This window comes from Pan troglodytes, chromosome 12, assembly GCF_028858775.2.
Source record: "Pan troglodytes isolate AG18354 chromosome 12, NHGRI_mPanTro3-v2.0_pri, whole genome shotgun sequence".
NCBI classification, from domain to species: Eukaryota; Metazoa; Chordata; class Mammalia; order Primates; family Hominidae; genus Pan; species Pan troglodytes.
In genome coordinates, this window is record NC_072410.2 from 63685905 (window position 1) to 63712500 (window position 26596).

Consider the following 26596-nt stretch of genomic DNA (forward strand, 5'->3'; position numbering starts at 1 on the left):
CAACGCTCTGTGTGAGATAATCTGGAAGGAAAAAGTAAATGTTGGAAACCAATAATAAAAAGAAAATATTTAAATCCAATGCTTGATATCAACTTCATAAAGTGAAGTTGGAAATTCACAAAAGTTAAGCTCATATATTTAGGCGAAAAAGTTAAAAGAATACTTGACAAATATCAATACAACTATTTAAAAAATTACTCAGGCTGGTTATTTTATTTACATAATGTCGAAAACAAGTGTGATTCTCCCTCAAACAGTTTAAAAATTCATGTTAGATTTATAAGAATCTAATTAACAGATTTTGAATTATACTTGAAAAAATATCTTTTTGATTAAAAACTTAAAAATGTTAAGGGAAGTAACTATTAAATCATACAGACTCCACAAAACAACTTTCACCCCAACCCCCAGGCTATTTTGTGTATATATATCTGTCTTTGATAACATTCCTGTGGTCTCTTATTCTGGTCTTTTATACCTAAATATCTGACTTACAACTAATTGTCAAAAAAGTAACTTTTTATAACTCTTCATTCCTCAACATCTCTTTGAGTCATCATTGTTGCTAGACCTTTTTTTGTTGATACACTTTTTTCTTTATTTCATCTATGTCATAGGATCTTAATTATCTTCATAACTCTTACTATGCTCTTGGTTTTCTTTGTTGCTCCAACAAAGCTAAATATGGACATAGTCATTCCACCACAGTATTCATCAATTCAGCAAATGTCTATTGAGACCCTACTGCAAACCAGGTGTTGTTCTAGGTGCTGGGGGTACAGCAGAGAATCAGGCACACATGATCCTTGCCCTCATGGAGCTTAAGTTTCTAGACTAGAAGTCAACAAACTAAAGCCTCCAGGCCAAATCCAGCTCGTCACCTATTATTGTAAATAGATTTTTCTTGGAACACAGCCATGCCAATTCATTTAAATATTGTCTACAGCTGCTTTTGGGATACAATGGCGTGGTTAATTAGTTGCAGCAGTGACCTTTAGAACACAAAGCCTGAAATGTTTATTCTCTGGCTTTTTACAGAAAATGTTGGCTAATTCTGGTTGACTCTAGATCCTTCTTCAACTGTGGCAGCTCTTCAATCTTTATCTTGGAGAGTACATTCTTGATTTCTTGTTGTTTCAATCACTTCTACAGAAATGATTTCATAACCTCTAGTCATAGTCATGATCTTTTGAACTTCAATCACATATTTCTAATTGCCTATTTAACATTTCCCTCCCCTGCACACACACACTGGTGAGTAAATCACCATTATTTCAAGATCGCTAAGATTGAATTTATCTTTTTCCCAAAGCCAACTGTGTTCGACCATCAATCTCCCAACCACTAGGACTTAAGATTCTGGAGTCTCTCATTTTCTTCTAATATCCAGGTTAAAAAAAGTTTTTAAACTTTAAATATTCTTTATATCTATCAACTAATATTTGTTTCTACTGCCACTACCTAGGTTTGGACCTCAAAATCTTATACTTTGGATACAGTAATCATCAATCTCCTTACAGTTAATCCCTTATGTCTCCAATGATTTGTCAGTCAGTCTCCCTGAGACATCACCTTGTATATGTCATTAAAATCCTTAGTAGCTTCCCATTACCAAGATTAGGGATTCAATCTGTAGCTGGGGCTTTCTTTTGTGGGAATGCTACAAAATGACTTCAAGGGGCCCAGAAATCCCATTAAACACACCAAGAATTCCCTGGAGGTTGAATAAATAAGTACCCTGAGAAGATGTATCACTATCTATTTTTCAAGTGTACACAGATGTTCTTCTGATAATTAAAAAGTTCAGCCTGGGCAACATGGTGAAACCCCATCTCTACAAAAAAATATACAGACTAGCCAGGTGTGGCGGCATGCACCCATAGTCCCAGCTACTCAGGTGGCTGAGGTGGGAGGACCACTTGAGCCAGGGAGGTCGAGGCTGCAGTGAGCCGAGATCACATCACTGCCCTCCAGCCTGGGTAACAGAGAGAGACCTTGTCTCAAAAACAAACAAAAAAGCAAAAAACATAAAATACAAAGTTGCTTTTATAAGTTACTGATATGGTTTGGCTGTGTCCCTACAGAAATCTCATCTTGAATTATAGTTCCCATAATTCCTATGTGTTGTGGGAGGGACCCGGTAGAAGATAATTGAATCATGGGGTCAATTTCTCCCATACTGTGCTCATGGTATTGAATAAGTCTCATGAGATCTGATGGTTTTATAATGGGTTTCCCCTTTCGCTTGGCTCTCATTCTTTCTTGCCTGCTGCCATGTAAGATGTGATTTTTCTCCTCCTTGCCTTCTGCCATGATTGTGAGGCCTTCCCAGCCATGTGGAACTGTGAGTCCATTAAACCTCTTTTTCTTTATAAATTACCCGGTCTCAGGCATGTCTTTATCAGCAGCATGAGAACAGACTAATACAATTACCAATTTCATTGTAACTTTTTTCTCATTCTCTATTTTCCAAAGCAATTGATTTTAAAAGTGCAACAATTTTTTGTCTGTATTTTGTGATCAAATGGTCTTCCATTGGCCATTAAATGCCTACTGTACCATGAGGAAGGGTCTGTTAACAATTTACAAGGAAATTACAGGAGCCTAAAACCTCAGCATTTGGAGGGGAACGTAAAAGGCTTAAAAACATCTTTAAATCCAACTATGTCCTTTCCTCTCTCCTTGGATGAGAGCTATGGATTTGGAGGATTTTGTGAGGTACAGGAAGACCGTGGGAAAAGAGATGGCTGTTTAAGCCTAACTCAGTTCTAGACTTCAAAGAAAAGGAACTTGAGGGCTCCTGGTGGTTTCTACACTGTCTGCCTCTGCTGTTTAGAGACCAGGAGCATATTAGGGTTCTGGACAGAAGCTTTAATAAACGATGTGCTTTTGGCATCCATATCTTCCCATTCATATTTCCTGGAAAAGTGAACATAAATACAGATGCACAGCAGGGGAAGGAAATTACTAAAAACCACATCCACATTCTTGGCCTTACAGTATCTGTGTCTTTCAGTTTAGCCCTTGTTCCTGGTTGTAGTTTTGTTTCTCCCACCATCTCCCTATGCACTATTTGATAAGTGATGGCAGTTCTCCTGTTTCCTGGCATATTATGTCATGGAATCCCTGGAACCCAGTGCAGTGCCATCAACCAGCAAGCAGAGAGCAACTAAAAATTGTGTGTGTTGCCATTATCCAGTGGTTGCCGAACAATCACAAAGCTCTTATTTTTGCTCATGTTTTGAGTCATTTGTCATGGTGAGTACTCAGGCCAATTTACGTATCTCAGAAACCTCTCTGACATCACAGAACTTAGAGGGAGGTAAACTGAGGGAGGGGGAAAAGATGTGGCTACAGAATTGTCAACTAGTAGCTGATTAACTTTGAGCTACGTAATTTCTCAGAATTTTAGTCCCCTCTGAGGTAACTTGGAATAATATCTACTACCTCATTGCAGTTATAATAACTAAAGGACATAAAATATATAAGGATTTGGCATGGTACCTGATACATAGTTGGCAACCCAACAGTTGTTCTTAGAGGAGGGAAGAAGAAAAGCGGGTATGGATCTAAAATGATGCCTGTTATACGTATTCCACCTGGTTTAGTATACGACTGAATTACATTTGGCCTGGAATTACATTCCAAGGATATCCATAGTAGGGGAGGTTGCTCTGACACAGTCAAAGAGAATTACTGGGTCTGGGAGTGATCAACCAGGAGTGAATTAACATTTATTGCACTCCTATTACATAGCCAATTTAGTGGGCATCTTATATATATTTTTATTTTATGCTCACATCTGTTCTGACACAAATGTTATTTTGTGTGTGTGTTTCTGACCATAAGAAGAATATGGCCAGAAAAGGTTTGAAACATTGCTTGCATCCACACTGTTACTTAACAGCAGAGGGAAGACTTAAACCAGTTCTAGGTTACTCTAGAGCTTTTCCACTCTTTCTCAATCACTAGGATGTCTCTTCTAATAATTTTTTATGTCTTGTCAAGTCACTCATCAATTTTCATGAAGACCACTGCCCAACTAGTGTATTATTACCTTTTTCTTCATTCCAAAAAATGTCATTTAATAAAAAAGGTAGCAAATGTTTACAAAAGGTAAGTCCACATATTTGGAATAATTCTTGGAATGTCTGAAAGAACAAGGACTATCCTAAGAATAAGTGTTGCACTTACTCTCAGACAATTTAGTAGTCACCCAACTACCTATCATGAATACGGGAGCTTGGCCCATCATGGGAGCCAGGACTGCTATGGCTGGCTTTGTGAGTTTGGCCTCATTCTTTGAGTCTGTCAGAAATATAACTTTGATTTCGAGAAAGTCCAATTTCTTCTCCTCACTTGCTGTAGTAGAGAATTGGAAGAAACTGTTTATAGCCAGGACTTGCAGGGTGCAGCTCTCAAAAACTGGCTTATATATAAGTAAATAGTAAGTAAAATAAGGATAAAATGATGACATTCTTCAAGTAACAGCTTTAGGGTCTCGAAAATGATTATTTCTGTTTGCCTGCAACTGTAAAAATCAGTTTCAGGTCATAGCTTTTCTTTTATATGGTAAATGATGAATGACCATTTAAATATTGACCCATCTACTAACCATGATATTAAAAAAAAATTAAAACTTACTGTGCTAAAAGGGAATTTGAAGGCTAAAATCACCTGATTTTTCAACTCAGTGATTACATCATGGGGACATTCATTTGTCTTTACTTCAACTCGGGAATTGCATAAAATATATTTTCCCAACCAAGAAAATCCAGCCCTTTAGCTTCTGCATATTATATTTTTTCTGAATCCTGTAAATATGTTTTTCATCCAAGTTACTCTACCCTTTTAGACTTTGGAAACTGTGATGTCAAATCTAACCACCTGAATTAGTTTGTTCTCAAGTTGCTATGAAGAAATACCCAAGACTGGGTAATTTATAAAGGAAAGAGGTTTAATTGACTCACAGTTCCTCATGGCTAGGGAGGCCTCGGGAAACTTATAATCATGGCAGATGGCACCTCTTCACAGGATAGCAGGAGAGAGAATGAGTGCCCAGTGAAGGGGGAAGCCCCTTATAAAACCATCGGATCTCATGAGAACTAACTCACTATCACAAGAACAGGATGGGGGAAACTGCCCCCATGCTTGAATTATCTCCACCTGGTCCCTCCCACAACACCCGGGGATTATAGGAACTACAATTCAAGATGAGATTTGTGTGGGGACACAGCCAAACCATATCAGTACCTATTAAAAGCACCCACAAAAAGTAGGAATATTCTTCTTTGAGTAGGTATTTTGCCAAAAGAACATATAAGAATTATATTTGCTTGCAAGGGTGAGGATGGGATGGGCATGAGAAAAGTCAAAGCAAAGAAGAAAGACATAATAGCACTCAGCAAGGAAAAGAAAACTATTTTTGTAAGCATTTATTATCATTTTTATATTATTTTTTACTCTTTACAAAAATAGAAATATCCTGTGTTCAGTTTTTACTTAACTTCAACAACACTAGCAATACACTGCCTTACTGCTAAAATGTTTAAAAGAGAGAAAAAAAAAAGAGAGGGGAAATGAAGGAAGGAGAGAAAGTAAATAATTTTTCTGGAATCACAGGAAAAAGAGAACTTGACTTAAAATTTTTCACGGAGTACCATTTGCTTATTTGCAATAAGTAATTCTTTTGAAAAAAAATTCTAAATTCAACCAATTCAGTATTTTTCTTCCTTGGGTTCCAGTGCTATGAGATAGATATTTTAGTTTTAGAAAAGTGTTACTAGCCACCACCCCTCTCCTTTCCAGAGCAGCAAAAATTCTGCCAAATTCCTTATTTTCCCCCATTAGCCTATGGTCCTTAAATGAATTTCCAAAGAGTTAGGTAAATACTATTGGGTAATTAATGAAAATTTTCACTCCCTGTTAACTTCTTTTATTTTTATTTTTGAGACAAGGTCTCACTTTGTCACTCAGGCTGGAGTGCAGTGGAGCAATCTTGGCTCACTGCAGCCTCGACCTCCCTGGGCTCAATGATCCTCCTACCTGAGCCTCCCATGTAGCTGGGACTACAGGCATGTGTTACTCCACCCAGCTCATTTTTTCATTTTTTTTTTTTTTTGTAGAGATGGGGTTCACCACATTGTGCAGGCTGGTCTCGAACTTTTGGACTCAAGCAATCCTCCCATCTTGGCCTCTCAAAGTGCTGGTATTACAGGCACGAGCCATCACTCTTGGCCTGACTTTATTTCTTAAATAAGAATGCAAATCTATATCCCTATCTAGGTGTTAAAAGATGGTAGAGCTAAACCAAACATCACACCCAAAGAAAACTGATTTATCTTCGTTTTTAGATGCATGCATTTATCAGACTACAATCACCTGTTTTTATTTCTACAACAGCATGAATTCCAAAGGACAGCTAAAGTGTTTGAAGAAGAGGCAATTAAAGGACCTATGGAAACTCTCTCCAGTATGGATGGATTATCTTTTGGGTTTTTAGCTAACATTCTATCTAACGCTGGATGAAATTTACCTAATATCCACAGCTTCAAATCAAAGTTGAAAAATTCACTTGTTAGTCACATTTACATAACTGCTATAAAAACTGACCATTAGCTAGGTGTCATAAAACCTTTCTCCTTTCTTATTGATAACTGGGGGAATAAATTACTTAAGCTTAGATCTCGCTCTCTCTCTCTACCTCTCTCTTTCTCTCTCTCACACACACACATACCTTTGTGTTATATGATTCTTCTACTAAGAACAGTGAGTGTATCCAATTCTGATAATTAAGTGTACCACACATGGATCACATCTAAACTTCTGAGTAATCAGGATGAATAAAATACTTATCACCTGGACAGTACTGGATATCAATTATTCAGTGTAGACATGTTTCTTGAAATTCCACCTTCTAATAAGATGTAAAGAATTTGGCCTCTTTTACATTACATTTAAATGTATTTGGAAAACTCTAAATTAAACGAAGTAAATCAAGTGTTTTTTTTCTACTGAGCTTCTCAGAGAAATGTATATATTTCGTGTAAATTCCTAATAGAAATAGTATATTAATTTATTTTTAAAAGCATGCAGAAAAGCACAGGAATCATGTTTAAAATCATGTAAATCCCACCACTCTAAACTAGCCATCCTTAACTGTAATGGGACATCATTCTTATATGTTTATTTGCATATAAACATATTGAAATACACACTAGTTTCCTATTGCTGCTGTAACAAATCACCACAAACTAAACGGCTTAAAACAACACAAAAATATTATTTTATAGTTCTATAGGCTATAAATCCCAGGAGGCTAAAACTAAGCTGTCCGCTTCCTTCCTGGAAGCTTTAGGGGAGAAATTAGTACTTTCAGCTGCACACCTTCCACAGTTTGTGGCCACTTTCCTGACCTTAAAGCCGGCGCGTGTAGTTCAAACCTTCTCAGGTTGCATCACTCTAACCATCTGCTTCCCTCTTCCATTTTTAAGGACTCTCGTGATTATAATGGGCCTGACCAGGCAGTCCAGAATATCTAACTTAAAGTTAGCTGATTAGCAGCAACTATAATTCTATTTGCAACCTTAATTCCCATTTGCCATGTATTATAACTTATTTATATATTCTGGAGATGACGATGTGACATCTTTGGGGATGCATTAGTCTGTTTACAACAAAAGATACATACTTATATGTATATATACATATACATGTACACACACATATATAAAATCATTTTATTAAAATAAGATGCTAATCTACATGCTCTTTTAATTAAAAAACTACTAAATTAGTTGTATATGTCATTAAAGTAATGGCAAAACCTGCAATGACTTTTGCACCAATCTTTATAATTAAATTGTGTGGACAAACTGAAGAATTTTCTGAATACTAAATAAATATTTTTAATGCTGTATTACAATTTTAAAAATATATATCTAAGTCTAAAAATAAAATGTCATCAAAATAATAGGTGTTTGAAGTTATGTTTTTAGAATGAGATCCAAATTTAGAAAGGTTTGACTTCCCCTTAGAAATAGACAAAAAAAAATCCCACTGTCATTGTATTATTTTTACGTCATCAAGGCATATAGCATTTAAACTTAGCCTTCAAAACTGAATTTCCAATATTAGCTGAGGATTGTATTTACCTAAACAGTCACTTCCAATTATTTCTCCATTCTTGAGATATTTATTTTGGTTCTTCTCTTTGTTGCCCAGTACTCACTTTCATAAATCTCTTCATTTCAAGATGGGCTTATAGATCTACTTCCCAAGTTCTTGTGTGCCTAAGAATATCTAGTTTTAGTTTTTATACCTGGATTATGAGAATCTTGGGCCACGCTTTTTTAATAGCAGGACTTCGTACACATTGTTCTACAGTCTTTTGAAACTAAGTGTTGCTGGTGAGATCTTAGGCTGGCCTCATTTTTTTTTATGTAATAGTTTACTTGCTTTTATTGTGTGCAGAAATGACTAAAATAAAATCTTTTTTTAAAAAATTACTAGAAGTTTAATATTTTAAACAGGCTAAATTTTTATCAGTTTTTTTTTTCCTGGAACATCATAGCTTTAAACTTAATCAGTTATTTTGCTTAATTTCAGGGAAATTTTCCACTTTTACATTGTGAAATTTTTCTGGATTCTTCTAGAAGTTTTCTACAGGATGCCCATTATAAATTATATTACATCATCTTTATTCCTGTATAGTACCTTATTTCTAATTGGTTTTATTGCTGTCTTTTCTTTCTGCACTTATTGTGAGTATCTTAAGACAGCTCTATGTCAGAAATTGTATACAGCTGCGTTTATAGGCCTGCAGGTTGAGTTTCTGGAAATGGGAAGGCTAAATTGAAGTGATTAATATAAGGGTGTCATTGCATACTATCTTTGAAGCTGTGTTCCCATATCAACACTGACAATCTAAATTATTTTCAGTTCTTAATAGTTTATAGAGCAATTTTATGTATATTATCTCATTTAACCTTCACACAGTTCTGAGAGGTAGACAGGGAAATAGAATTCTCACTTTCTGATGTGTATAAGTGATCAGCTGAATCACTCTTTTATGATTAGAATATTAGATAACGTCAGTATAAAACAAGTTGTTCTTAAATTAGTCCAATCTTTTTCTCCCTTGCCCATCCTCATGATAAAGAAAAAACAACCTCTAATTTTCACTTCCACCCTTGCAACTAGAGTTAGCCAGGTGAACATCTTTCTGACTGCAGTGAAAAGAAATTCTGCTGCAGGGGTAGATTTGGGGAAAGTTTTTCCTTCTCCATTAAAAGCAATGGGCAATGCTGGCATCTCAGTCTCCTTCCTTCTTCCTCACCTTGACATGTACACAATGTCAAGAGATGAGGCAGTAATTGTGGACTCATCAGGAAAAGGCCAAGAACAATTCAACTGATATTAGCTCCAACATGATTGAGTCATGGAACTAATGTCTTCAGCTGCCTGCCTATCTCTGAGCTCCTTATGACATGAGAAAAAGAAGTGTCTCTTTGCCTAAGTCAGATAAATAGTATTTTATGTTACTTGCTGCAAAAGCATTCCTAATACTATCAACTGATAATAATGTCAATGCAAGGAGATGATAATCTAAGCTCCAAATCATTATACATTTATCTTAAATTTATATAATATAGAAATAGTCCAGGTGTGGTGACTGACACCTATAATCCCAGCACTTTGGGAGGATCTCTTGAGGCCAGGAGTTTAAGTTTAGCCGGAGCAACATAGCGAGATTACCTTTAAAAAATGGGCTGGACGCAGTGGTTCATGCCTGTAATCCCAGCACTTTGGGAGGCCAAGGCAGGCGGATCACCAGATGAAGACCATCCAGGCTAACATGGTGAAACCCAGCTAATACAAAAAATTAGCTGGGTGTGGCGGTGTGCGCCTGTAGTCCCAGCTACTCGGGAGGCTGAGGCAGGCAAATGGTGTGAACCCAGGAGGCGGAAGTTGCAGTGAGCCGAGATCGCACAACTGCACTGCAGCCTGGGGGACAGAGCGAGACTCTGTCTCAAAAAAAAAAAAAAAAAAAAAAAAACCTGAGCATGATGGCATGTGCCTGTAGTCCTAGCTTCTCAGAAGGCTGAAGAGGGACAGGGGGTCAAGTCTGCAGTGAGCTTTGATGATGACACTACACTCCAGCCTGGTCGACAGAGCGAGACCTTATCACCAAAAAAAAAGAAAAAGAAAAAGAAATTGTTTAAATACAATAACAAACCTTTTTTTCCCTGATAAATGGGAAGATTAAGTTCTTTCCTTCTTCCCACCATAGGGGACTAGGACGTCACCTAGGAAGAAAAAATATTTAGCATTTTAACTCATTGGGCAAGTATTCAAAATAAATTGTTCCAAGAAGCAAAGTTAATTTATGCCAGTTGAATAGAAAATAACATTAGTTTAATTCATTGTGTTTCCAAGTAACCTGGAAGAATAACAATGACTAAAAATTTTGTGTGTATGAATCTAAATATTTTTCCTGATTTGAAAGACTGTGCTAGACACTGAATGATTATTTTCATTTACACGGTATAAGCAATTCACTTTCTCATACATCTTAAAAGTCTACCTACATGAGATAAGAATTATGCTGTTTTATATTAAAATTGATATAATTTCATGAATCATTTTTATTGACTGATGATTTATAAACTATTCTCTTCTGGAAAACCTCATTAGTTTTTGAAGCCTCCACTAGTTTCCAAAAAAACTTCCAACTTAATATGTATCCTACCATGTCATGCCAATTTACAAGTTATGGGGGATCTGGGCAAATGTTTTAATTGATTTTGAATTGTGCAGTTTGTTTCAGAACTACATAAACATTAAATAATTCAGAGACTAAATGAAACCTTATAATGCAGCACACCAAAGTTGTTTAGGCAAGTTTTTTCCCCAATAATCAGATAATTATACATAACTAGTCATCATTACTTGAAACAAATTATGTTCTGTTGAAGCATGAAAGAGGTTTCCTGGCATTATTTTGAGTTCAACTAATCTTACTGACAAGAGGTGTCTGTCTGCAAAACTTGTTTATTGGTGTTATGGTTTGGTTATATAGCATTGTGTAGTTGCTGCTCTGTAGTAAGCCCCTCTTAATTATATCATTTTTCAAATAAATATTGTATCTTTTATTTTGAAAAATCACAGGTTCAGTAAACTTGGCAAATGCGTGTATATTTTGAATACAGAATGCTTTGTCCTTTATTCATTGTAGATTATCTGTAATAATACACTGCTCCATGAGACAGCAGACTAGTGAAGAAAAAAAGGCGAGCAGTTATTTGCTGTGCATTTAAGTGTTTAAACAGAGGAGTTACTCTGCTTTCAGACATTCTTGCTTGATGAATTCACTGGAGGCAAATGGTTTAGAGTGCTGTGTCATGCCAATCAAGGGCATTAGCATCATTTGTGCAGTGGGAAAGCTTGTGTTTGGCGGAGGAGGGATTCTTTGGCTCTGTCTACACAGATTAAGTAAAATGGAAAACTAAGGCATTTATCCAACTAATTCTGGCAAAAAGAAAAAAAAGTGAGGTCAATTATTCAAAGCAGCTATAGATGGTAATGGAGTTCAGTGGATAAGTAGTACTCCACTGTCCTCCCATTTTCTGCAACTGAAATTGTTTTTATGTTTGTATTGAGTGGAAGAGCACACTAGGAATTCCCTTATGAAGCATCATCATTTAGTGAGTGGCCAAAATTAAAGGCACAGCAAACTCTTCATTCCTTCATTGCTTGAAGGACTTATATATAGGCAGGATAATAATAAACCTCCTACTTCCACATAAGAGTGTACACCTAAAATATTAACATCATTTGACCACTTAACTTTTTAAAAGTGACACTCTGAATTTATAAGCTAAATTACTATGAGTTTGAGTATAAGTTATTAGACAATAGTATTTATTATTGACTCTAATAAAACCAAGATATATTGTGTCCAAACCACAGGGACAATAGATTTTTTATTTTTATTTTTATTTTTTTTAGTATTAGGAAGTTCCTACTTCCAAGTTTAAAATATTGTGATAACTGTTATAATTCTATACTTTGAAAAATTAAACCATTATGTCAGAGGCGTTTTAACCAGAGCAACTCCATCTTGAATAGGAGCTAGGTAAAATATGGCTGAAACCTACTGGGTTGCATTCCCAGACAGGCATTCTACGTTACAGGATGAGACATGAGGTCAGCACAAGATACAAGTTATAAAGACCTTGCTGACAAAACAAGTTGCAGTAAAGAACCCAGCCCAAACCCACCCAAACTAAGACGGCTACGAGAGTGACCTCTGGGCATCCTCACTGCCACACTCCCACCAGCACCATGACAGTTTACAGTTGCCATGGCAACATCAGGACGTTACCCTATATGGTCTAAAAAGGGGAGGCATGAATAATCCATGCCTTGTTTTGCATATCATCAAGAAATAACCATAAATATGGGCAACCAGGAGCCCTCGGGGCTGCTCCTTTACTTTCTTAATAAACTTGCTTTCACTTTACTCTATGGACTCGCCCTGAATTCTTTCTTGCATGAGAAACAAGAACCCTCTCTTGGGGTCTGGATTTGGGCACCTTTCTGGTAACAATTATGCCACAAGAAAAGCTGGGCAGATAAAATATAATAAATTTAAATAAAACTTCATAAGGGAATCTTATAGTAACTTTAATCATTCAACATACATTCATTGAACAGCTTTAGGTAAATGTTTTTCTTTTGTATCATCTTCTAAATGTTATAAAGCACTCTTATTGGATAATTGCTTTCTTTCCTCAGCACCAGTCATTAAAGTCTGTTCTTTCCCTTCTAATTTTCATGCCAATAAATTAAGTTAGCTTCTATATGTAAACCTTGTTTATTAATTCTTTCCTCTGGAAAAAAATTCCACATCATTACTGCTAGATTTCAGTGTAATTTTTTCTTCTGTTCAATTAATCTATTTGTCTATCCCTATGGCAATATCACCTAACTTATTTTTTAGTTTATTATAAATTTTGATGTCTGAAAAGGAAAGACCCCTCACTTTGTCTTTCTTTTTTAGGTGTATCTATCATTTTAGAATTAGCTTGCAAGTTAAAAAAAAAAGTAGGAATTTTAAGTAGAATAATTTGACTCATTCTAAGTATGTATTGTTTTGTTATAAATCACTCTAAATTTAATGACATAAAAGAATCATTTTTATTTATTATATTTCACAGTTCTGGGGGTTAACTGAGATGAATTAGGCAGTTCTTTCTTGAGGGTCTCTCATGTGGCTCTTGTCTAATGGTGGCCATATATATAATTTGTTCATATATCTGGAAGTGAAAGCTGATGTCAGCTGGAACTTCAGTTAGGGCTGTTGTTCAAAACTGCTTCACGTATCCTTTCCATGTGATTTCTCTACTTTCTCATGACAATGAGACCAGATTTCTGGAACAAATAAGAGTCCCAAGAGGAACAGGCAGAAATCACATCAATAGTTATGACCTAGCCTTAGTACCAAATATTATTGTTTCTACCATAGCTCATCAAATTCAAGGGGATGAACATAGACACACACACCCCCAACTTTCTAATCTGGCTATGTCCATATTAGAAAAAAATCATCTGCCACAATTCGGTAAATCAATTTAGGAAAAATTAACATCTTTATACTACTGAATTTTCCTATCCATGAACATGGTATAATTCTGTTTATTTAGATTTTCTTATTTTCTTTCAATAAAGCTTTATTTTTCCACAAATAGCATATGTACATTTTGTTATAATTATTACTAGGCACCTGATTTTTTTATGTCATGGTAAAATTTATCTGTTTTAAAATGTGTTTTTCAACATTACTTATTTGTATGTAGCAAATTACTAATTTTATGTGTTGATTTTGTATTAAACACACCTGCTTTACCATCTAATTTATTCTAATATATTATATTGCTATTGAGTTTTCTACATAGTCTTATCATCTGTGACTAGTAATTCCTTTTTTCTTTCTATTATACTGATTTAATAGGCACATATAGTACCTATCATGTCTCAGACACTATTTCATTTTTTTTAGTGATTCCACTTTTATTTTTATTGGTGTATTTTCTGTTTGTTTGTTTGTTTTCTTCAACTTTTATTTTAAGTTCCAGGGTACATGTGCAGGATGTGCTGGTTTGTTACATAGGTAAATGTGTGCCATGGTGGTTTGCTACACAGATCAACCCCTTACCAAGGTATTAAACCCAGCATCTGTTAGCTATTATTTCTGATGCTCTCCCTTTCCCCACACTCCCTGACAGGTTCCAGTGTGTGTTGTTTCCCTCCCATGTCAGACACTATTTTGAGCACTTACAAATATTAACTAATTTAACATTAATAACCTCCCATCAGGTAGGTATTATTATTTCCATTATGGAAACTGAAGCACATATAGAATAAAATACTTAGCTACTAAGCTTGTTAAGCTTGTTCATTACTTAATTTGTAAGCAATAGAGAAATGATTTAAATCCAGGCAGTCTGGTCCAACCCTTAAATGTTACATCATATAGCCTCTTCTATACCTTTTCTTTATTTTTCTTCCCTTACTGCACTAGCTAAGACACACAATATAATGTCAGACAGAATTGCTGATGCAGACACCCTTGTGATTTTTATGATGTTAAAGCCAACTCTTTCACCATAGTACTGTAAAGTACTAGGTTTTGTAGGTTACTATTTATCAGATTAATACAATTTCCCTTTCTCTTTACTTTGCTAAGTGCTTTTCTTTTATGTTTTCTTTCTTTAAAAAATATGAATGGCTGTTTAGTTTATTGAAGGCTTTTACTTCCTCTATTAATATAATCATGCCATCTTTTTTTCCCATTTATCTCTTAGGTTGGTAAACTGAATTATGTGATTTTCTTAACGTTTAATCAATCTTCCCCCTGAAAAGAATTCCACTTTATTACACATTTCTATATGTCAGTGTTCCAATATTTTGATTAGAAATTTTTAATTTTAGCTCAAAAATGAAATTTGCTTATACATTTTTTCATATTATGTTTAAAGTTGACTAAAATAGAATTTTAAAGTATTGACATTTTTCAAGTTATCTTTCTAAAAAATCTCATTTGAATTTCACAGTGACAAGACAAAGTGGTCTGTATGATACAAATTCTTGAATATACATTAATGTTTGGATCCTTGCTTTATAGCAAAATATTTTCAATTTTCGCAAATATTCTCCATGTACTTGAAAATAAAAAATGTCATTTTGAAAAACCTAATGAAATAATGGATTTAGACAATGGTCATCATGGATGACACTATTAAGAGAAAGATTGATGGAGAATTTATTTATTTATTTTTTACTTTTTGTTTTTTTCTTTTTTAAAGAGATGGTATCTCACTATGTTGTCCTGGCTGGATTCAAACTCCTGAGTTCAAGTGATCCTCCTGCCTCAGCTGCCCAAGAAGCTAGGACTTCAAGTGCAACACCACACCCAGCTTGATGGAGAACTTAAGAGTGAAGGGATCAGGCAATGACCAAATGAACCAAATGATCAATCTTCGCATTACAAACAGAGGGACAATCAAGTGTGGTGTCATCTGGTTGTGGTGTAATATTAAGTACTCCCCGCAACCAAGACTCCCAAATTGAAAGGGAATCTAATCAAGTTCAGGGTTAAATTCCATTTATAGAGAATACAGGAGACAAAGGAATGAGTTAATTCCTTTAACCACAATGAAGCAATCAGACAAATCGAGAATGTGAGACATTTTTTAGAACTGACCCAAGTTCTTCCACCACTCAGTGGCCTGATGAAAAAAGGGAATAAGTAAAGAGGAAGGCAATTGTTTGGATTGTATTTCCAATAAACCAAGTGGAAAATACATTTAAACAATCATGACCATTTTCATATGGTATGAATTGGATTTTGGATAATACCAAGAAATCATTCATAATTTTATCAGGCATAATTTTGGTTTCAGTCATGCACAAACAAGGCTGTGTATTTTTAGAGATTCTTGCAGAATTATGTGGTGATGATATACATTTGAGATTGAGCTTTAAATTTTGAAAAAGAAAAGAAAAATATGAATCTTCTTCTTTTTATGTTCATTAGATCAAGCTTGCAAATTGTCTTTTAATTTCATCTTTTTTTTTTTTTTTTTGAGACAGGGTCTCGCTCTGTTGCCCAGGCTAGAGCGTAGTCACACAAACATGGTCCACTGAAGCCTCTATATGCTGTGCTCAAGTTATCCTCCTATGTCAGCCACCCAAGTAGCTGAGACTACAGGCGCGTACCACCATGACTGACTAATTTTTAAAATTTTTTTTGTAGAGACAAAGTGTCTCTATGTTGCCCAGGTTGATCTTGAACTCCTGAGCTCAAGTGATCCTCCTGCCTCGGTCTCTCAAAGTGTTAGTATCACAGACATGAGCCACTACACCTGGTTCAATTCCAAATCTTACTGATTTATTTTTCTCAGTTAGCGATAGGCATTGTTAAAATGTTTCAATATGATAATAAATTTATTCTTGTTTGTCTTCATTTTTGCCTTATCTATTTTAGAGGAAAAGATTTTGCTTTATGTGTTTTAGGAGACAAACATTTTAAAATTTTATATTTTCCATGTGAATTGAATCATTTATTATTACACAGTTACCTTTTAAATCTGAGTAATCCTTTTTAGCTTAATGTCTAGTAATCAAGCTGTACTTACATCTTTTGTTTTTCTTTTCTGTTTTTGGAAAGTATTTGATGAGATACCTTTCCCTATCCTTTCATATTCAACCTATTTACATTTTTGTGTGTTATATATGTTTCTTTGTCATTCACTGGATTATTTAATCATTTACATTTCTTATAATTACTGGTATATTTAGGTTTATTTCTACCTTATTTCAAACTGAAATTTGTCCTACCTTTTCTATACTTGTTTTTGCTCTATTTTTTTTTTCTTTTGAATTAACTGAATATGTTTTCTCATTCTGTTTTTTCTTTTTACTTAACACTCTTTCATTTCTCTTAGTGACTGCTCTAGGAATCTTAACACGCAGGCTAACTTATGAAATTGTAAAGCTAATCATTATCTTCACCCTCCTGAACAAATCAATGATGTTAGAACACTATAACTCTAATAATATTTTCCCTTTAAGCACTATTGCTTTATGTATTTTTATTTTATCTTACTTTTTTCTTTCATAAACTTAAAAGTGGCAATTATTGTTTTATATAGTCAATGTTTGCTTTGATTACAAACATATTTATTACTTTCTTTGATCATCATTCTTCCTTGCATCTCAGACTTCTTTGATGAAAATATCTTTATTTCCCCCTTATTCTTAAAAAATATTTGTGGAATATTGAATTCTAGATTCAACAATTATTTTCTTTCTATACTCTGAAAATTTTACTCTATTCTCTTTGTCTTCTGTTGCCACTAATAAGTCAACTGTTATTTTAATCATCATGCTTAGATAATTTGTCTTTTCTGTCTGATTTTAAAATCATCTCTTTATCTTTGGTGATATCCATTTTCATTATTATATATTTAAATGTGGATGGTTACATTTATCCTACTTGGTTTTTTTTTAATCTGAGGATGGATGTTGTTAATTAATATTTTTAAATTGTCAGCCATTTTATTTTCACATGCTGCTTACCTCTTCTCTTACAAAAACTCCAAGTACATACATGCCTTAGATTTTTTCACTCTATCCTCCATATCTGTTAATAACTCTGCGATGTTTTCTATGTCTTTGTCTCTCTATACTGCATTTCAGATAATTTCTTCGGAAATATAATCCAGGTTATGAATTCTCTTTTTATCTATATCTAATCTAATCTAGAAGGTTGGTATTAAGTTTTTAATTTCAATTATTATAGTGTCTCTTCCATTGATCTCTTTGGTTATTTTTATACCTGCTTGGTCATTTTTATGGTGACTCCTCTTTTTTACTCATTTGTATCCCCTATTTTAATTCATTAGATATGCTAAACCTCTTTATCCCATACTCTTTTTAAATATGTTTCTAAAGTAGGAAGTTTGTGGCTCACATTATCCTTGCTCATGTTTTTTACTGTTTTGTTTGTATGTTTTGTGATTGAACTTGAATTCATATTCTTTAGTACTTTGTTTATGCAAATTTACTGAGGCTTAGATTGAAAAGAGGTTCCTTTAGATAGGATTTGCATTTGCCTCTGCTACGTGCCTGGAGAGCCTATTGATTCAGCATCACTTTAATTAAATGCACGCTTTTAGTTTTATTTGAGCACACCCAAGTGCTGTGGACTCTATCTGCAAACCTAGCCAGTGAAGACTGGCTTGTAGTATGAATTTCCGGAGAAGAGTTTTTTCTTCTGGTCAAGGCTGGAGAAGAGCAATTTGTCTTGCTGATCCCTTAGGGGAAGGTGACATTTCTATTTACGTTGAGAGGATGGCTGTTTGGGGTCCCAGATCTATGGGGAGGGTTACCTATGAGATGTCATCTCCTTCCCTCGTGGGTACTAGTCCTCCATCTCCTGTGACCTGTGAAGATGTGAAAAGAAAACTCAAGTTCTTCTTGGTTTGATGAGTACCCTAAGAACACAAATCATACTCACTGTTTTGCTTGGCTCTCTGGGTTTGTACTTTCACTTAGTTTTTGACATCTGCAAACTGCTAAATTTCTTACCATATCATTGATATGCTATGTATTTTTATATTAAACCAGTATTTTTAGTTGCTTTTCATAAGACAGATAATTTCTGTTAAATTGCTAGAAAAACAGTTGCAAGAATCCTATACCACGTCTGTCTGAGTGAATAAAAGAAATAACTGGAAGCAATATTTTAAAAGAGAGAATCATGTACCTGGGTTTGTGCTAATCACATTACTCACAACTGCCAGAATGCAATGCAGCCACAAGTGGTTTTAGTGGTCAGAGAAAGTAAGTGTAAATACCATAATATTTTCAGAAGGTTGATACAAACTTGACATGTACCACATCAACCTAAAAGGAGACACTCCAATTCACCAGGTAGTTCTAAGAGTGCTAGTCTGGAGAGCAGAAGTGGTGACTACAACTATGAGGTTGTTTAGTGGTCTCAGTGAAAAAAAACTGAAGATGGGAGGTTGATGTGGAGTCAGACTTAGTGGGCATGGCTCTGGATTGGCTGTCCAGAGGTCCAGCTTCTAAACTCACCTCTGCCATTAGTGGTTGTGGGAAGTTGGGCAAGTTGCCTTTCCTCTCTGGGTTTAATTTTACTTATCTGTAAACTGACTATGCCGATAACACATCAGGCAAAAATCTGTGGCCTCTCAGCCCTCAGTTATTCCTTTACAGTTCCTCTAAGGGCAGCACAGTTCTTCCGGTAATATGCTCCTGTCTCCTTGTGTTTAAAGGGTCATTACTTAGTGATTCTAAAATGTTTTATAAGATAATAAGAGTCAGCTAACTCAGATTCTACCGGAACAACGGGAAAAAAAAGCCCAGATGACCCTATATAAGTGTTATTTATGAATGATGGGTACTCAAAAGATTTTTAAATGTAAGATATCATAAATCATATCTTTGTGACAAATTATTTTCATGCCTCAAACTCCAGGTATTTTTTTTATTGTTGTTGTTCTGTTATTTCATCATTAGCTGTATTGTAAAACTAACGAAATTCAAGTTTTAGGTTCCCTGATTTAAGCATCTTCCTTCCAAAGACCTTTTTCCTCTCATTTAAATAAACATTCACTTTTGTGTTCAATGTTTTAATTATAATTTTATATATTATTAAAAAATGGGTTTCCCACATTGTATACATTTCAGGGTCCACAAAACCTAAATCTGCCCACTCTAATACTTGATCAAATAAAAATTACATATTTCTTCCTCATTTGCTTTGATTTATCACTTTTCCAACTTTCATTAAACAACAAAAAAAAGACAAAACAAAGACAAGATACTATTGATTCAGGTGTATGTACAGAGAAACATGTTTCAATGCAGCTCTCGCCTATTAAAATCGGAGGGCAGTTTGAAGGTTATGCAAAAGCTCATTCATGATTCATTGCCTTCCAAAGCTCAAACTTTCACTCTTTTTTAAGCCTAGATGTTTGGAAAAAATAATGGGTCCCAGTAGTCATTGTAACATTTTGAGAGTGCAAGTTGTGATAGTGCTAGTAAAAAAACAAAACAAAACAAAACAAAAAACATGTAATATTTTATTTTCCAAATTTGAGTGAACAATTCTACCAGCCTCACATAGTATCTTAGAGTTGCAAAAGCATTTATGAACAGTTGAATTTGGAAAAGGAAGATTTATTCAATTGCTTCATGTAGTTTGAGAACTAAGATAACATGAGCAATTGTTAACTTCAAAATATTCTATTCTGTTTGTATTGTTTTTACATTAAAATTATACTCTCATATATATACACATATTGACTATGGCTGGCCATTTCTAGGAATTTGGGTATTTTTGTCAAAGGAAAGCAGCCTATTTTAAGATTTTATTTTACATATTTTATTTTTATTTTGAGGGGAATCCAAATATCTACATCATGAACTTAAATTCCTATAGCTGCCAGAACTGACAGAGAATTAGCAAGGCAGAGCCAAGTTCACGCAAGACTGTCTACGGCGCTCTTATAGCTAAAGACAAACCAAAATATTGACTAGTTCTTCTCAAAACAGCATGTATAAGTTGTGGCTGAAATAAGCCTGATGTAAGAAAGAATACAGATGGCAGTATAATCATAGGCTGGGTCTACAAGATGCCAAACAACCCATTCAAAAGTGAAAAACTCAGTCGATCAGTTGGTGGTTTTGTCTACATGCCACCAAGCAACAGGCTTGACTGATTTCTTCACAAAATTGACTGAGCTTTTGACAATACTTGAGCAGATGTTTTATCACTATGTATATTCAGTCTTAGTTGTCAAATCTATAACTCAAGTAAGTTCTCCTATGAATGATGAATTCCTTTCCTCCATCAAAACAACCTGAAAGTGTTAAACAAAGCTCATCTGCAGTTTTTAATTCATCCTAGAACCTAGTTCAATGCATGTGTTTCACACAGTATAGAGTATTCCGGACAAGAAATATAATCTCCCAACTTACACGCCTCGCTTTAATATTTTATTAATTCATTTGGTATCCTGGCTACTCAAATATTCATTGAAAAGTAACTAAAATTCATTTTACTTTCTTTTTTTTTTCTTTTTAAGCAACAAGTTCCTTGGTATATACAATCTATTTGCCATCAATGTATCAAATTACTACTAACATTTACGATTGCTTTTGACATTTTTTGTTCCAATTCTTTTAAAAAAGGTCCTTTTCGGGCCAGGCGTGGTGGCTCACGCCTGTAATCCCAGCACTTTGGGAGGCAAAGGCGGGCATATCATGAGGTCAGGAGATTGAGACCATCCTGGCTAACACAGTGAAAACCCATCTCTATTAAAAATGCAAAAAATTAGCCGGGCGTGGTGGTGTGTGCCTGTAGTACCAGCTACTCGGGAGGCTGAGGCAGGAGAATCGGTTGAACCCAGGAGGCAGAGGTTGCAGTGAGCCGAGATCATGTCACTGCACTCTAGCCTGGGCAACAGAAAGAGACTCCATCTCAAAAAAAAAAAACAAACAAAAAAACTTTTCTGTGAAAGGTAAGTCACAAAATCTTTTAAATATGTCATAATTAAAAATGAAAGCAATCAGAAAAGATACTGTTTTAAAACAAGTTCTTTGTGAACAGAGATCTCATGCCTTTGGCCTCTATTGTGTCCTCAACACCTGATACGGTGTGGGCTTCAACAAATGTTTATTTAATGAATGATTAGATGGATTGTAGTATACTATTATCCTAGCCACTGACAAATTGTGGCCTATTAAGACTAGGGGAGTAAATACTCCAACTCACTCCCCTCCTGTCCTACAAATGTACTGCTCATGCTTCTGTTGCCTAAACCCAACTGGAAACCAGAAGGCAAGGGAATGTGTTAAGAGCTCATAGGTAGGTGGAGAGGGGTGGCAAGTGGTTCTGGAGTTGCCAACAGTATCCACTATGTGCACACTGCTGTTTTCCATGCAGTCACTGGAGATAAGAAGCTAGATGTACATGACGATTCTTATAATTTTCACACACACACTAATTACATATATACATATATACACATGTATGTTTATGTATATAATAGACAGGTGTTAGATAGATAGATCAAAATGCTCTCAAAACCTAAACATAGTTGATTTCCTCCCAAATCCCTTGAAAATGTTCTGCCAGATAATCTTTAAATTTCTTTCCAAGTATATTATTCTTTGATATGGATTAATGTGAATGCCTTGAAACACCATTTACCTTTAAAAGAAACCTAAAACTTCTATTTAATTTTAAAAATAAAATGTGTTTTTTAAGAAGCTAGAAAATATAAAAAAAGGGTAGATGAGACGCATACTCATTCATACACGATGCTTCTAGGAGCCAATAGATGTATTTTTTTCTTAGTTCACAAGGCAGTCATCGGGAAAGAAGATGGTTTTCTAGGTCTGTCTCTAATCACTTCCTTCTTTCTGATTTATGACCATCTTCCATTCACCATTCTTTATATGCTGTCAGTTTTCTTCTTTTCAAGCACAAAGAACAGGCAAGAGCACGAACGGGGAACAAGCAAAGGACTCCACTCTGGGAAAGTGGCTCCGAAAATGTTTACTGCATCGGCATTAATATCTTCCAAAGAAAAGAGCACTTGCCCATCTTTTGAGACCACAGCAGCAATTGCCTTTATTCGAAGTTACCTGTAACATGCTCTAGGGGACAATCTCTATGTGCTTAATACACAGGTTTTTTTGCAATTTTAACAGTGGTCTGATGGGGAAATGTAACTTTTATCATTATAAATTTCTAGATTACATTATGTTTTCAGCTAAGCAGTGGATGGAGTCTGACTTAGCCCAAGGACCTCTTTCCAGTTTGTGGGGATGTCTTTTTTTTTTTTTAACCTTCACTTTAAAACCAGAAAGAGGAAAACTTTCTTAACTCACTCAAAGTATGTGCAAACTATTTCTTCAAAGCTCTGAATTTCCTGAGCCTGACTTTTAAATAAAACCCAGCAAAACAGGAGAAATTGAAAGGATTAGGGAAAGAAAAATCATAAAGCATTTATTTTCAGGTTGAATAAGAAATTCTGTTTTGTTAAACAGAAGCAAAGTTCCTGTAGCCATTCCCCACCACCCACACCCATAGTCCTTTCTTCTGAAGCATGAATGTTTGCTCTAGCCATTAAAGAAGACAGATGCAAACCCTCTTTCCATAAGAGCTAAATTTTTTATACATTATGCTAATAATAAGCATAAGCTGCAAATATAGAGAAAACTTAGAAATTTCCTGAAATCACTCATCTAAATACTATGCTGTAGCTAAAACTATGCTATATTAAAGGTCTTGAGGAAGAAAATGTTAGGTACCATTACAAGTATCTTATTTATCTAATTTGTTAAAACACATCAATTTTTAAAAAGAAGCTTTTAAAGCAGTGATCCTACAATATATCTCCTTTGCTCAATGTGATGAGAAGCCAAAGGAGTTGTTTTAAAATCAAATAGGGGCAATTCTTTCTTTCACTTTTCCCAGGACTTTTACCCCACTAGAATAAATTGTCATTAGATGCAGAATGTTTGTATTGATTAATTCAGGATGCCAACTACTATATGATTCACAGAAGGCAAAAGAAATGCCAATGCTTTCATAACACAAAATGACACATTTTTGAGAATACTATGGCTCCCTCACAACAGCTAGGCAATTTTTTCAGAAAAAAACAAAACAAAACAAACAAACCAAAAAAAAAAAAAAAAACAAACACCTTTACACCCGAAGTCGAGCAAATGGACAACTTAAGAGAGCTGTAATGGACTCATTCATAGCTCTTCTTCTGTTAACATTAGGCTAGAATTTACTTAGTCATTCTTTACTATTTGAGGAACTTGGTGAAGATTTTGTTTCAACCAAGAATAAACTGAGGTATAAATGATTTAAAGTCCCGCCAAAAAAATAAAAACATCTCTCTTAGGTGTATCACGTATCATGAATATTTTGGCTATGTTGGGATACATAAACAAATGGAGAATTGAAGTAAGTAGTCTTAAAAGTCAAGAAAATAAAAAGCAAAATATTTAAACATTCATTACTGGAATATAGATGCTTTGTTTGATTTTGTTGGAACATTTGTTTTGCATTTTATTGGGCTCCTTTATTTGGATAATTGCCTTAATTCATCACTTTACATGCCCAGACAGATAATTAGTTAATAAGTTTATGTTAAGTACCTACTCTGTGTCAGATTTGGAATTATGAGTAAGGATCCCATTTAACTTCAAGATTTGCAAAGGTGTTAACCAATGACATTTCAACAGAAGGAGAGCAAGTATTATTAAAAGGATTGGACGGCCATAGCAATTGTCAGGTTTTTTAAATTTTAAAAATAAAGCTCTTATCTCCCAGTGCAAACATCCTTATTCCAAACGCAAATGTATTGAAGAGGGTGGGTGAACAGGTCAGGTTGCGTCCACATGGAAACTTTGTGAACTATTTAAAACTGCAGGCACACTCCTGGAGAGCCGTTTTGTCCTGAAGTGTCCACAGACTTCCAATGTAGACTCCTTGAGGAGTTTGTGAGGAGAGGATGCCTTATTGTAATCTTTCCATTGGGTAGTCTAACGTGGCACAAAGAGTATCGTGAGGTTCCTCCTCACCTTCTGAGACCTTGGGGAGCCCTGTTGGCTTCTTTCTTGGCCAAACGGAGTCAGCATCAAGGGAAGAAACCAAAAGGAGTCAGCATCAAGGGAAGAAACCAGAAAGATATAGCAGAATACGACCGTTTCAGAAGAGACGCACGCTTGGCCCAGGATATTATTCAATTAGCCTTCCTCCAGGTAAGAGAAACGCTGTATGATGAAGAGCAAAGGATCATCAACCTCTGGTCTCGAATGATAGGAATCACATCACATAAACAGAATTGTCTTTAAACGTTAAAGTTTCTCCAACACTAGCCTATATTTTCCTCGATTTTTACTACTTTGGAGATCATCTGTACCGAAGTGTAATAAAAAGGCAATTCAGGAGAACTACTAATTTAAAAGGGGGAAAAAAGCAAAAGCAAAAACAAAACAAAACAAAACAAAACAAAAAAAAACAGGCCTTGAGAGGGGACATGGCTCGGCATCAGGTCACTGAGTGTATTCATTATTTGTCCCCATTACCATGTTATGTCTTAATTACTCTGGTCTGGCTTCCTACCCGGGGTCACTATGTTACAGCTGGTTTTCTGCCCAACCCTAACTAATAAAGCCTCATTTAGTATCCAAGTTTATTGTAATAAACCTCTGCTGAGAGATACAGCAGAAATAAAGAGAAAAAAAAAAACCTAGAAATTATCAGAGTTGCTCTAACACTAACCTTGCACGATAAAAGGCCTTAGTTCAGGCCTTCTCTGGGTTACCTTTAACTTGGAAAGGACTTCCATTTGATTTCATTTGAAATTTCTGGCATAATTAAGTACAGTGGTTAGATTCCACCCCAAGGCAGAAAAGGGACAATGGTTCGCAAACACTCCTGAATACATCATTTGGAATTTTTCAAATGGTTTATTCATTTATGCTTTTTGCTTTCAAATTAATATTATTTTGTGAAACAAAAACAATGCTTTCAAATGGCAATATAAAAAAGTAATACACGTCATCAGTTTTCTTTTTCCTATGGCACTACTTCTCTTAGTTTTTTGAGACATCAAATAAAGACAAATTATGTGCTAGCCTTTTCTAATTTATTACATATAATCTGAGCCCATAAAATTTTGCAAATTAAAAAAACCCACCATCAAAAAATCTCAGCACTATTATGTATGTCTCTGTCTCTGTCACTCTTTCTCTCTCACACACACACACAGACATACACACACAAAACCAATTCTATTTATTAGAATTCACACAGCTCCTGAACAGATAGCTCATCTGCATTTTATCAGGTGTCGCTATAATTAAAGCTTATTGTAAAGTGAGATATTATTGGTATATTTTATTACTTGTCTATGAGAAGCTGAACAAAGTAAGAGGCATAAATGAATTCAGTTTTACAGTACTTTGTTTTAAACAAATGTCACTACCTACACACACATACCTAATTATCAGTTCTTACACATTCTGCCAAATATCAAACCTATAGTTCATAAGCCACACACACGACAGGCGGTAAATATATTCCCCCTAATTTAAAATTTTATTGCAGAATACCCTCTGCACTATGTTAACCTACACTAAATCACACCCTACACTCTCAGCTTTACCGGTGTTTACCTACTTCTGATTCAAAAAGAAAACAGTCCTAACTCCTGTTTCTACATATCTATAGTAATAAAAATTTTAAAAAGAGAATGACTATATGTAAGAAAGGAATTCAAAACAATGGCATAAAAGGGTTGACTTTAACTGTAACAGTGAATAACAGATTAATCCAAGACACTGTTTTTTGGTGTGGTTTCTGAAGGTTTTATGTTCTGAATGTCAGGGTTTCTTTGCATATTTTTGTACATTTCAAAGACTCCCGCAGCAGCAATGCAGAAATTAACATAAAGATGAAGGCTCTCGCAGATGA

At 35.0% G+C, this 26596-nt stretch overlaps 1 long non-coding RNA gene across 1 annotated transcript in view; it reads right to left on the bottom strand.

Annotated features, from left to right (window-relative positions):
* Nucleotides 1–10234: 10234 nt before the first annotated feature.
* Nucleotides 10235–26596, bottom strand: part of LOC100612368 (uncharacterized) — a 564878-nt gene continuing 548516 nt past the window's right edge. Inside the window, exons 6-7 of the long non-coding RNA XR_001715786.4 lie at nt 18456–18509; nt 10235–10307 (exon numbers count right to left, since the gene is read on the bottom strand). This is a non-coding gene — a long non-coding RNA (uncharacterized LOC100612368). The remainder of the gene's footprint in view (nt 10308–18455; nt 18510–26596) is intronic.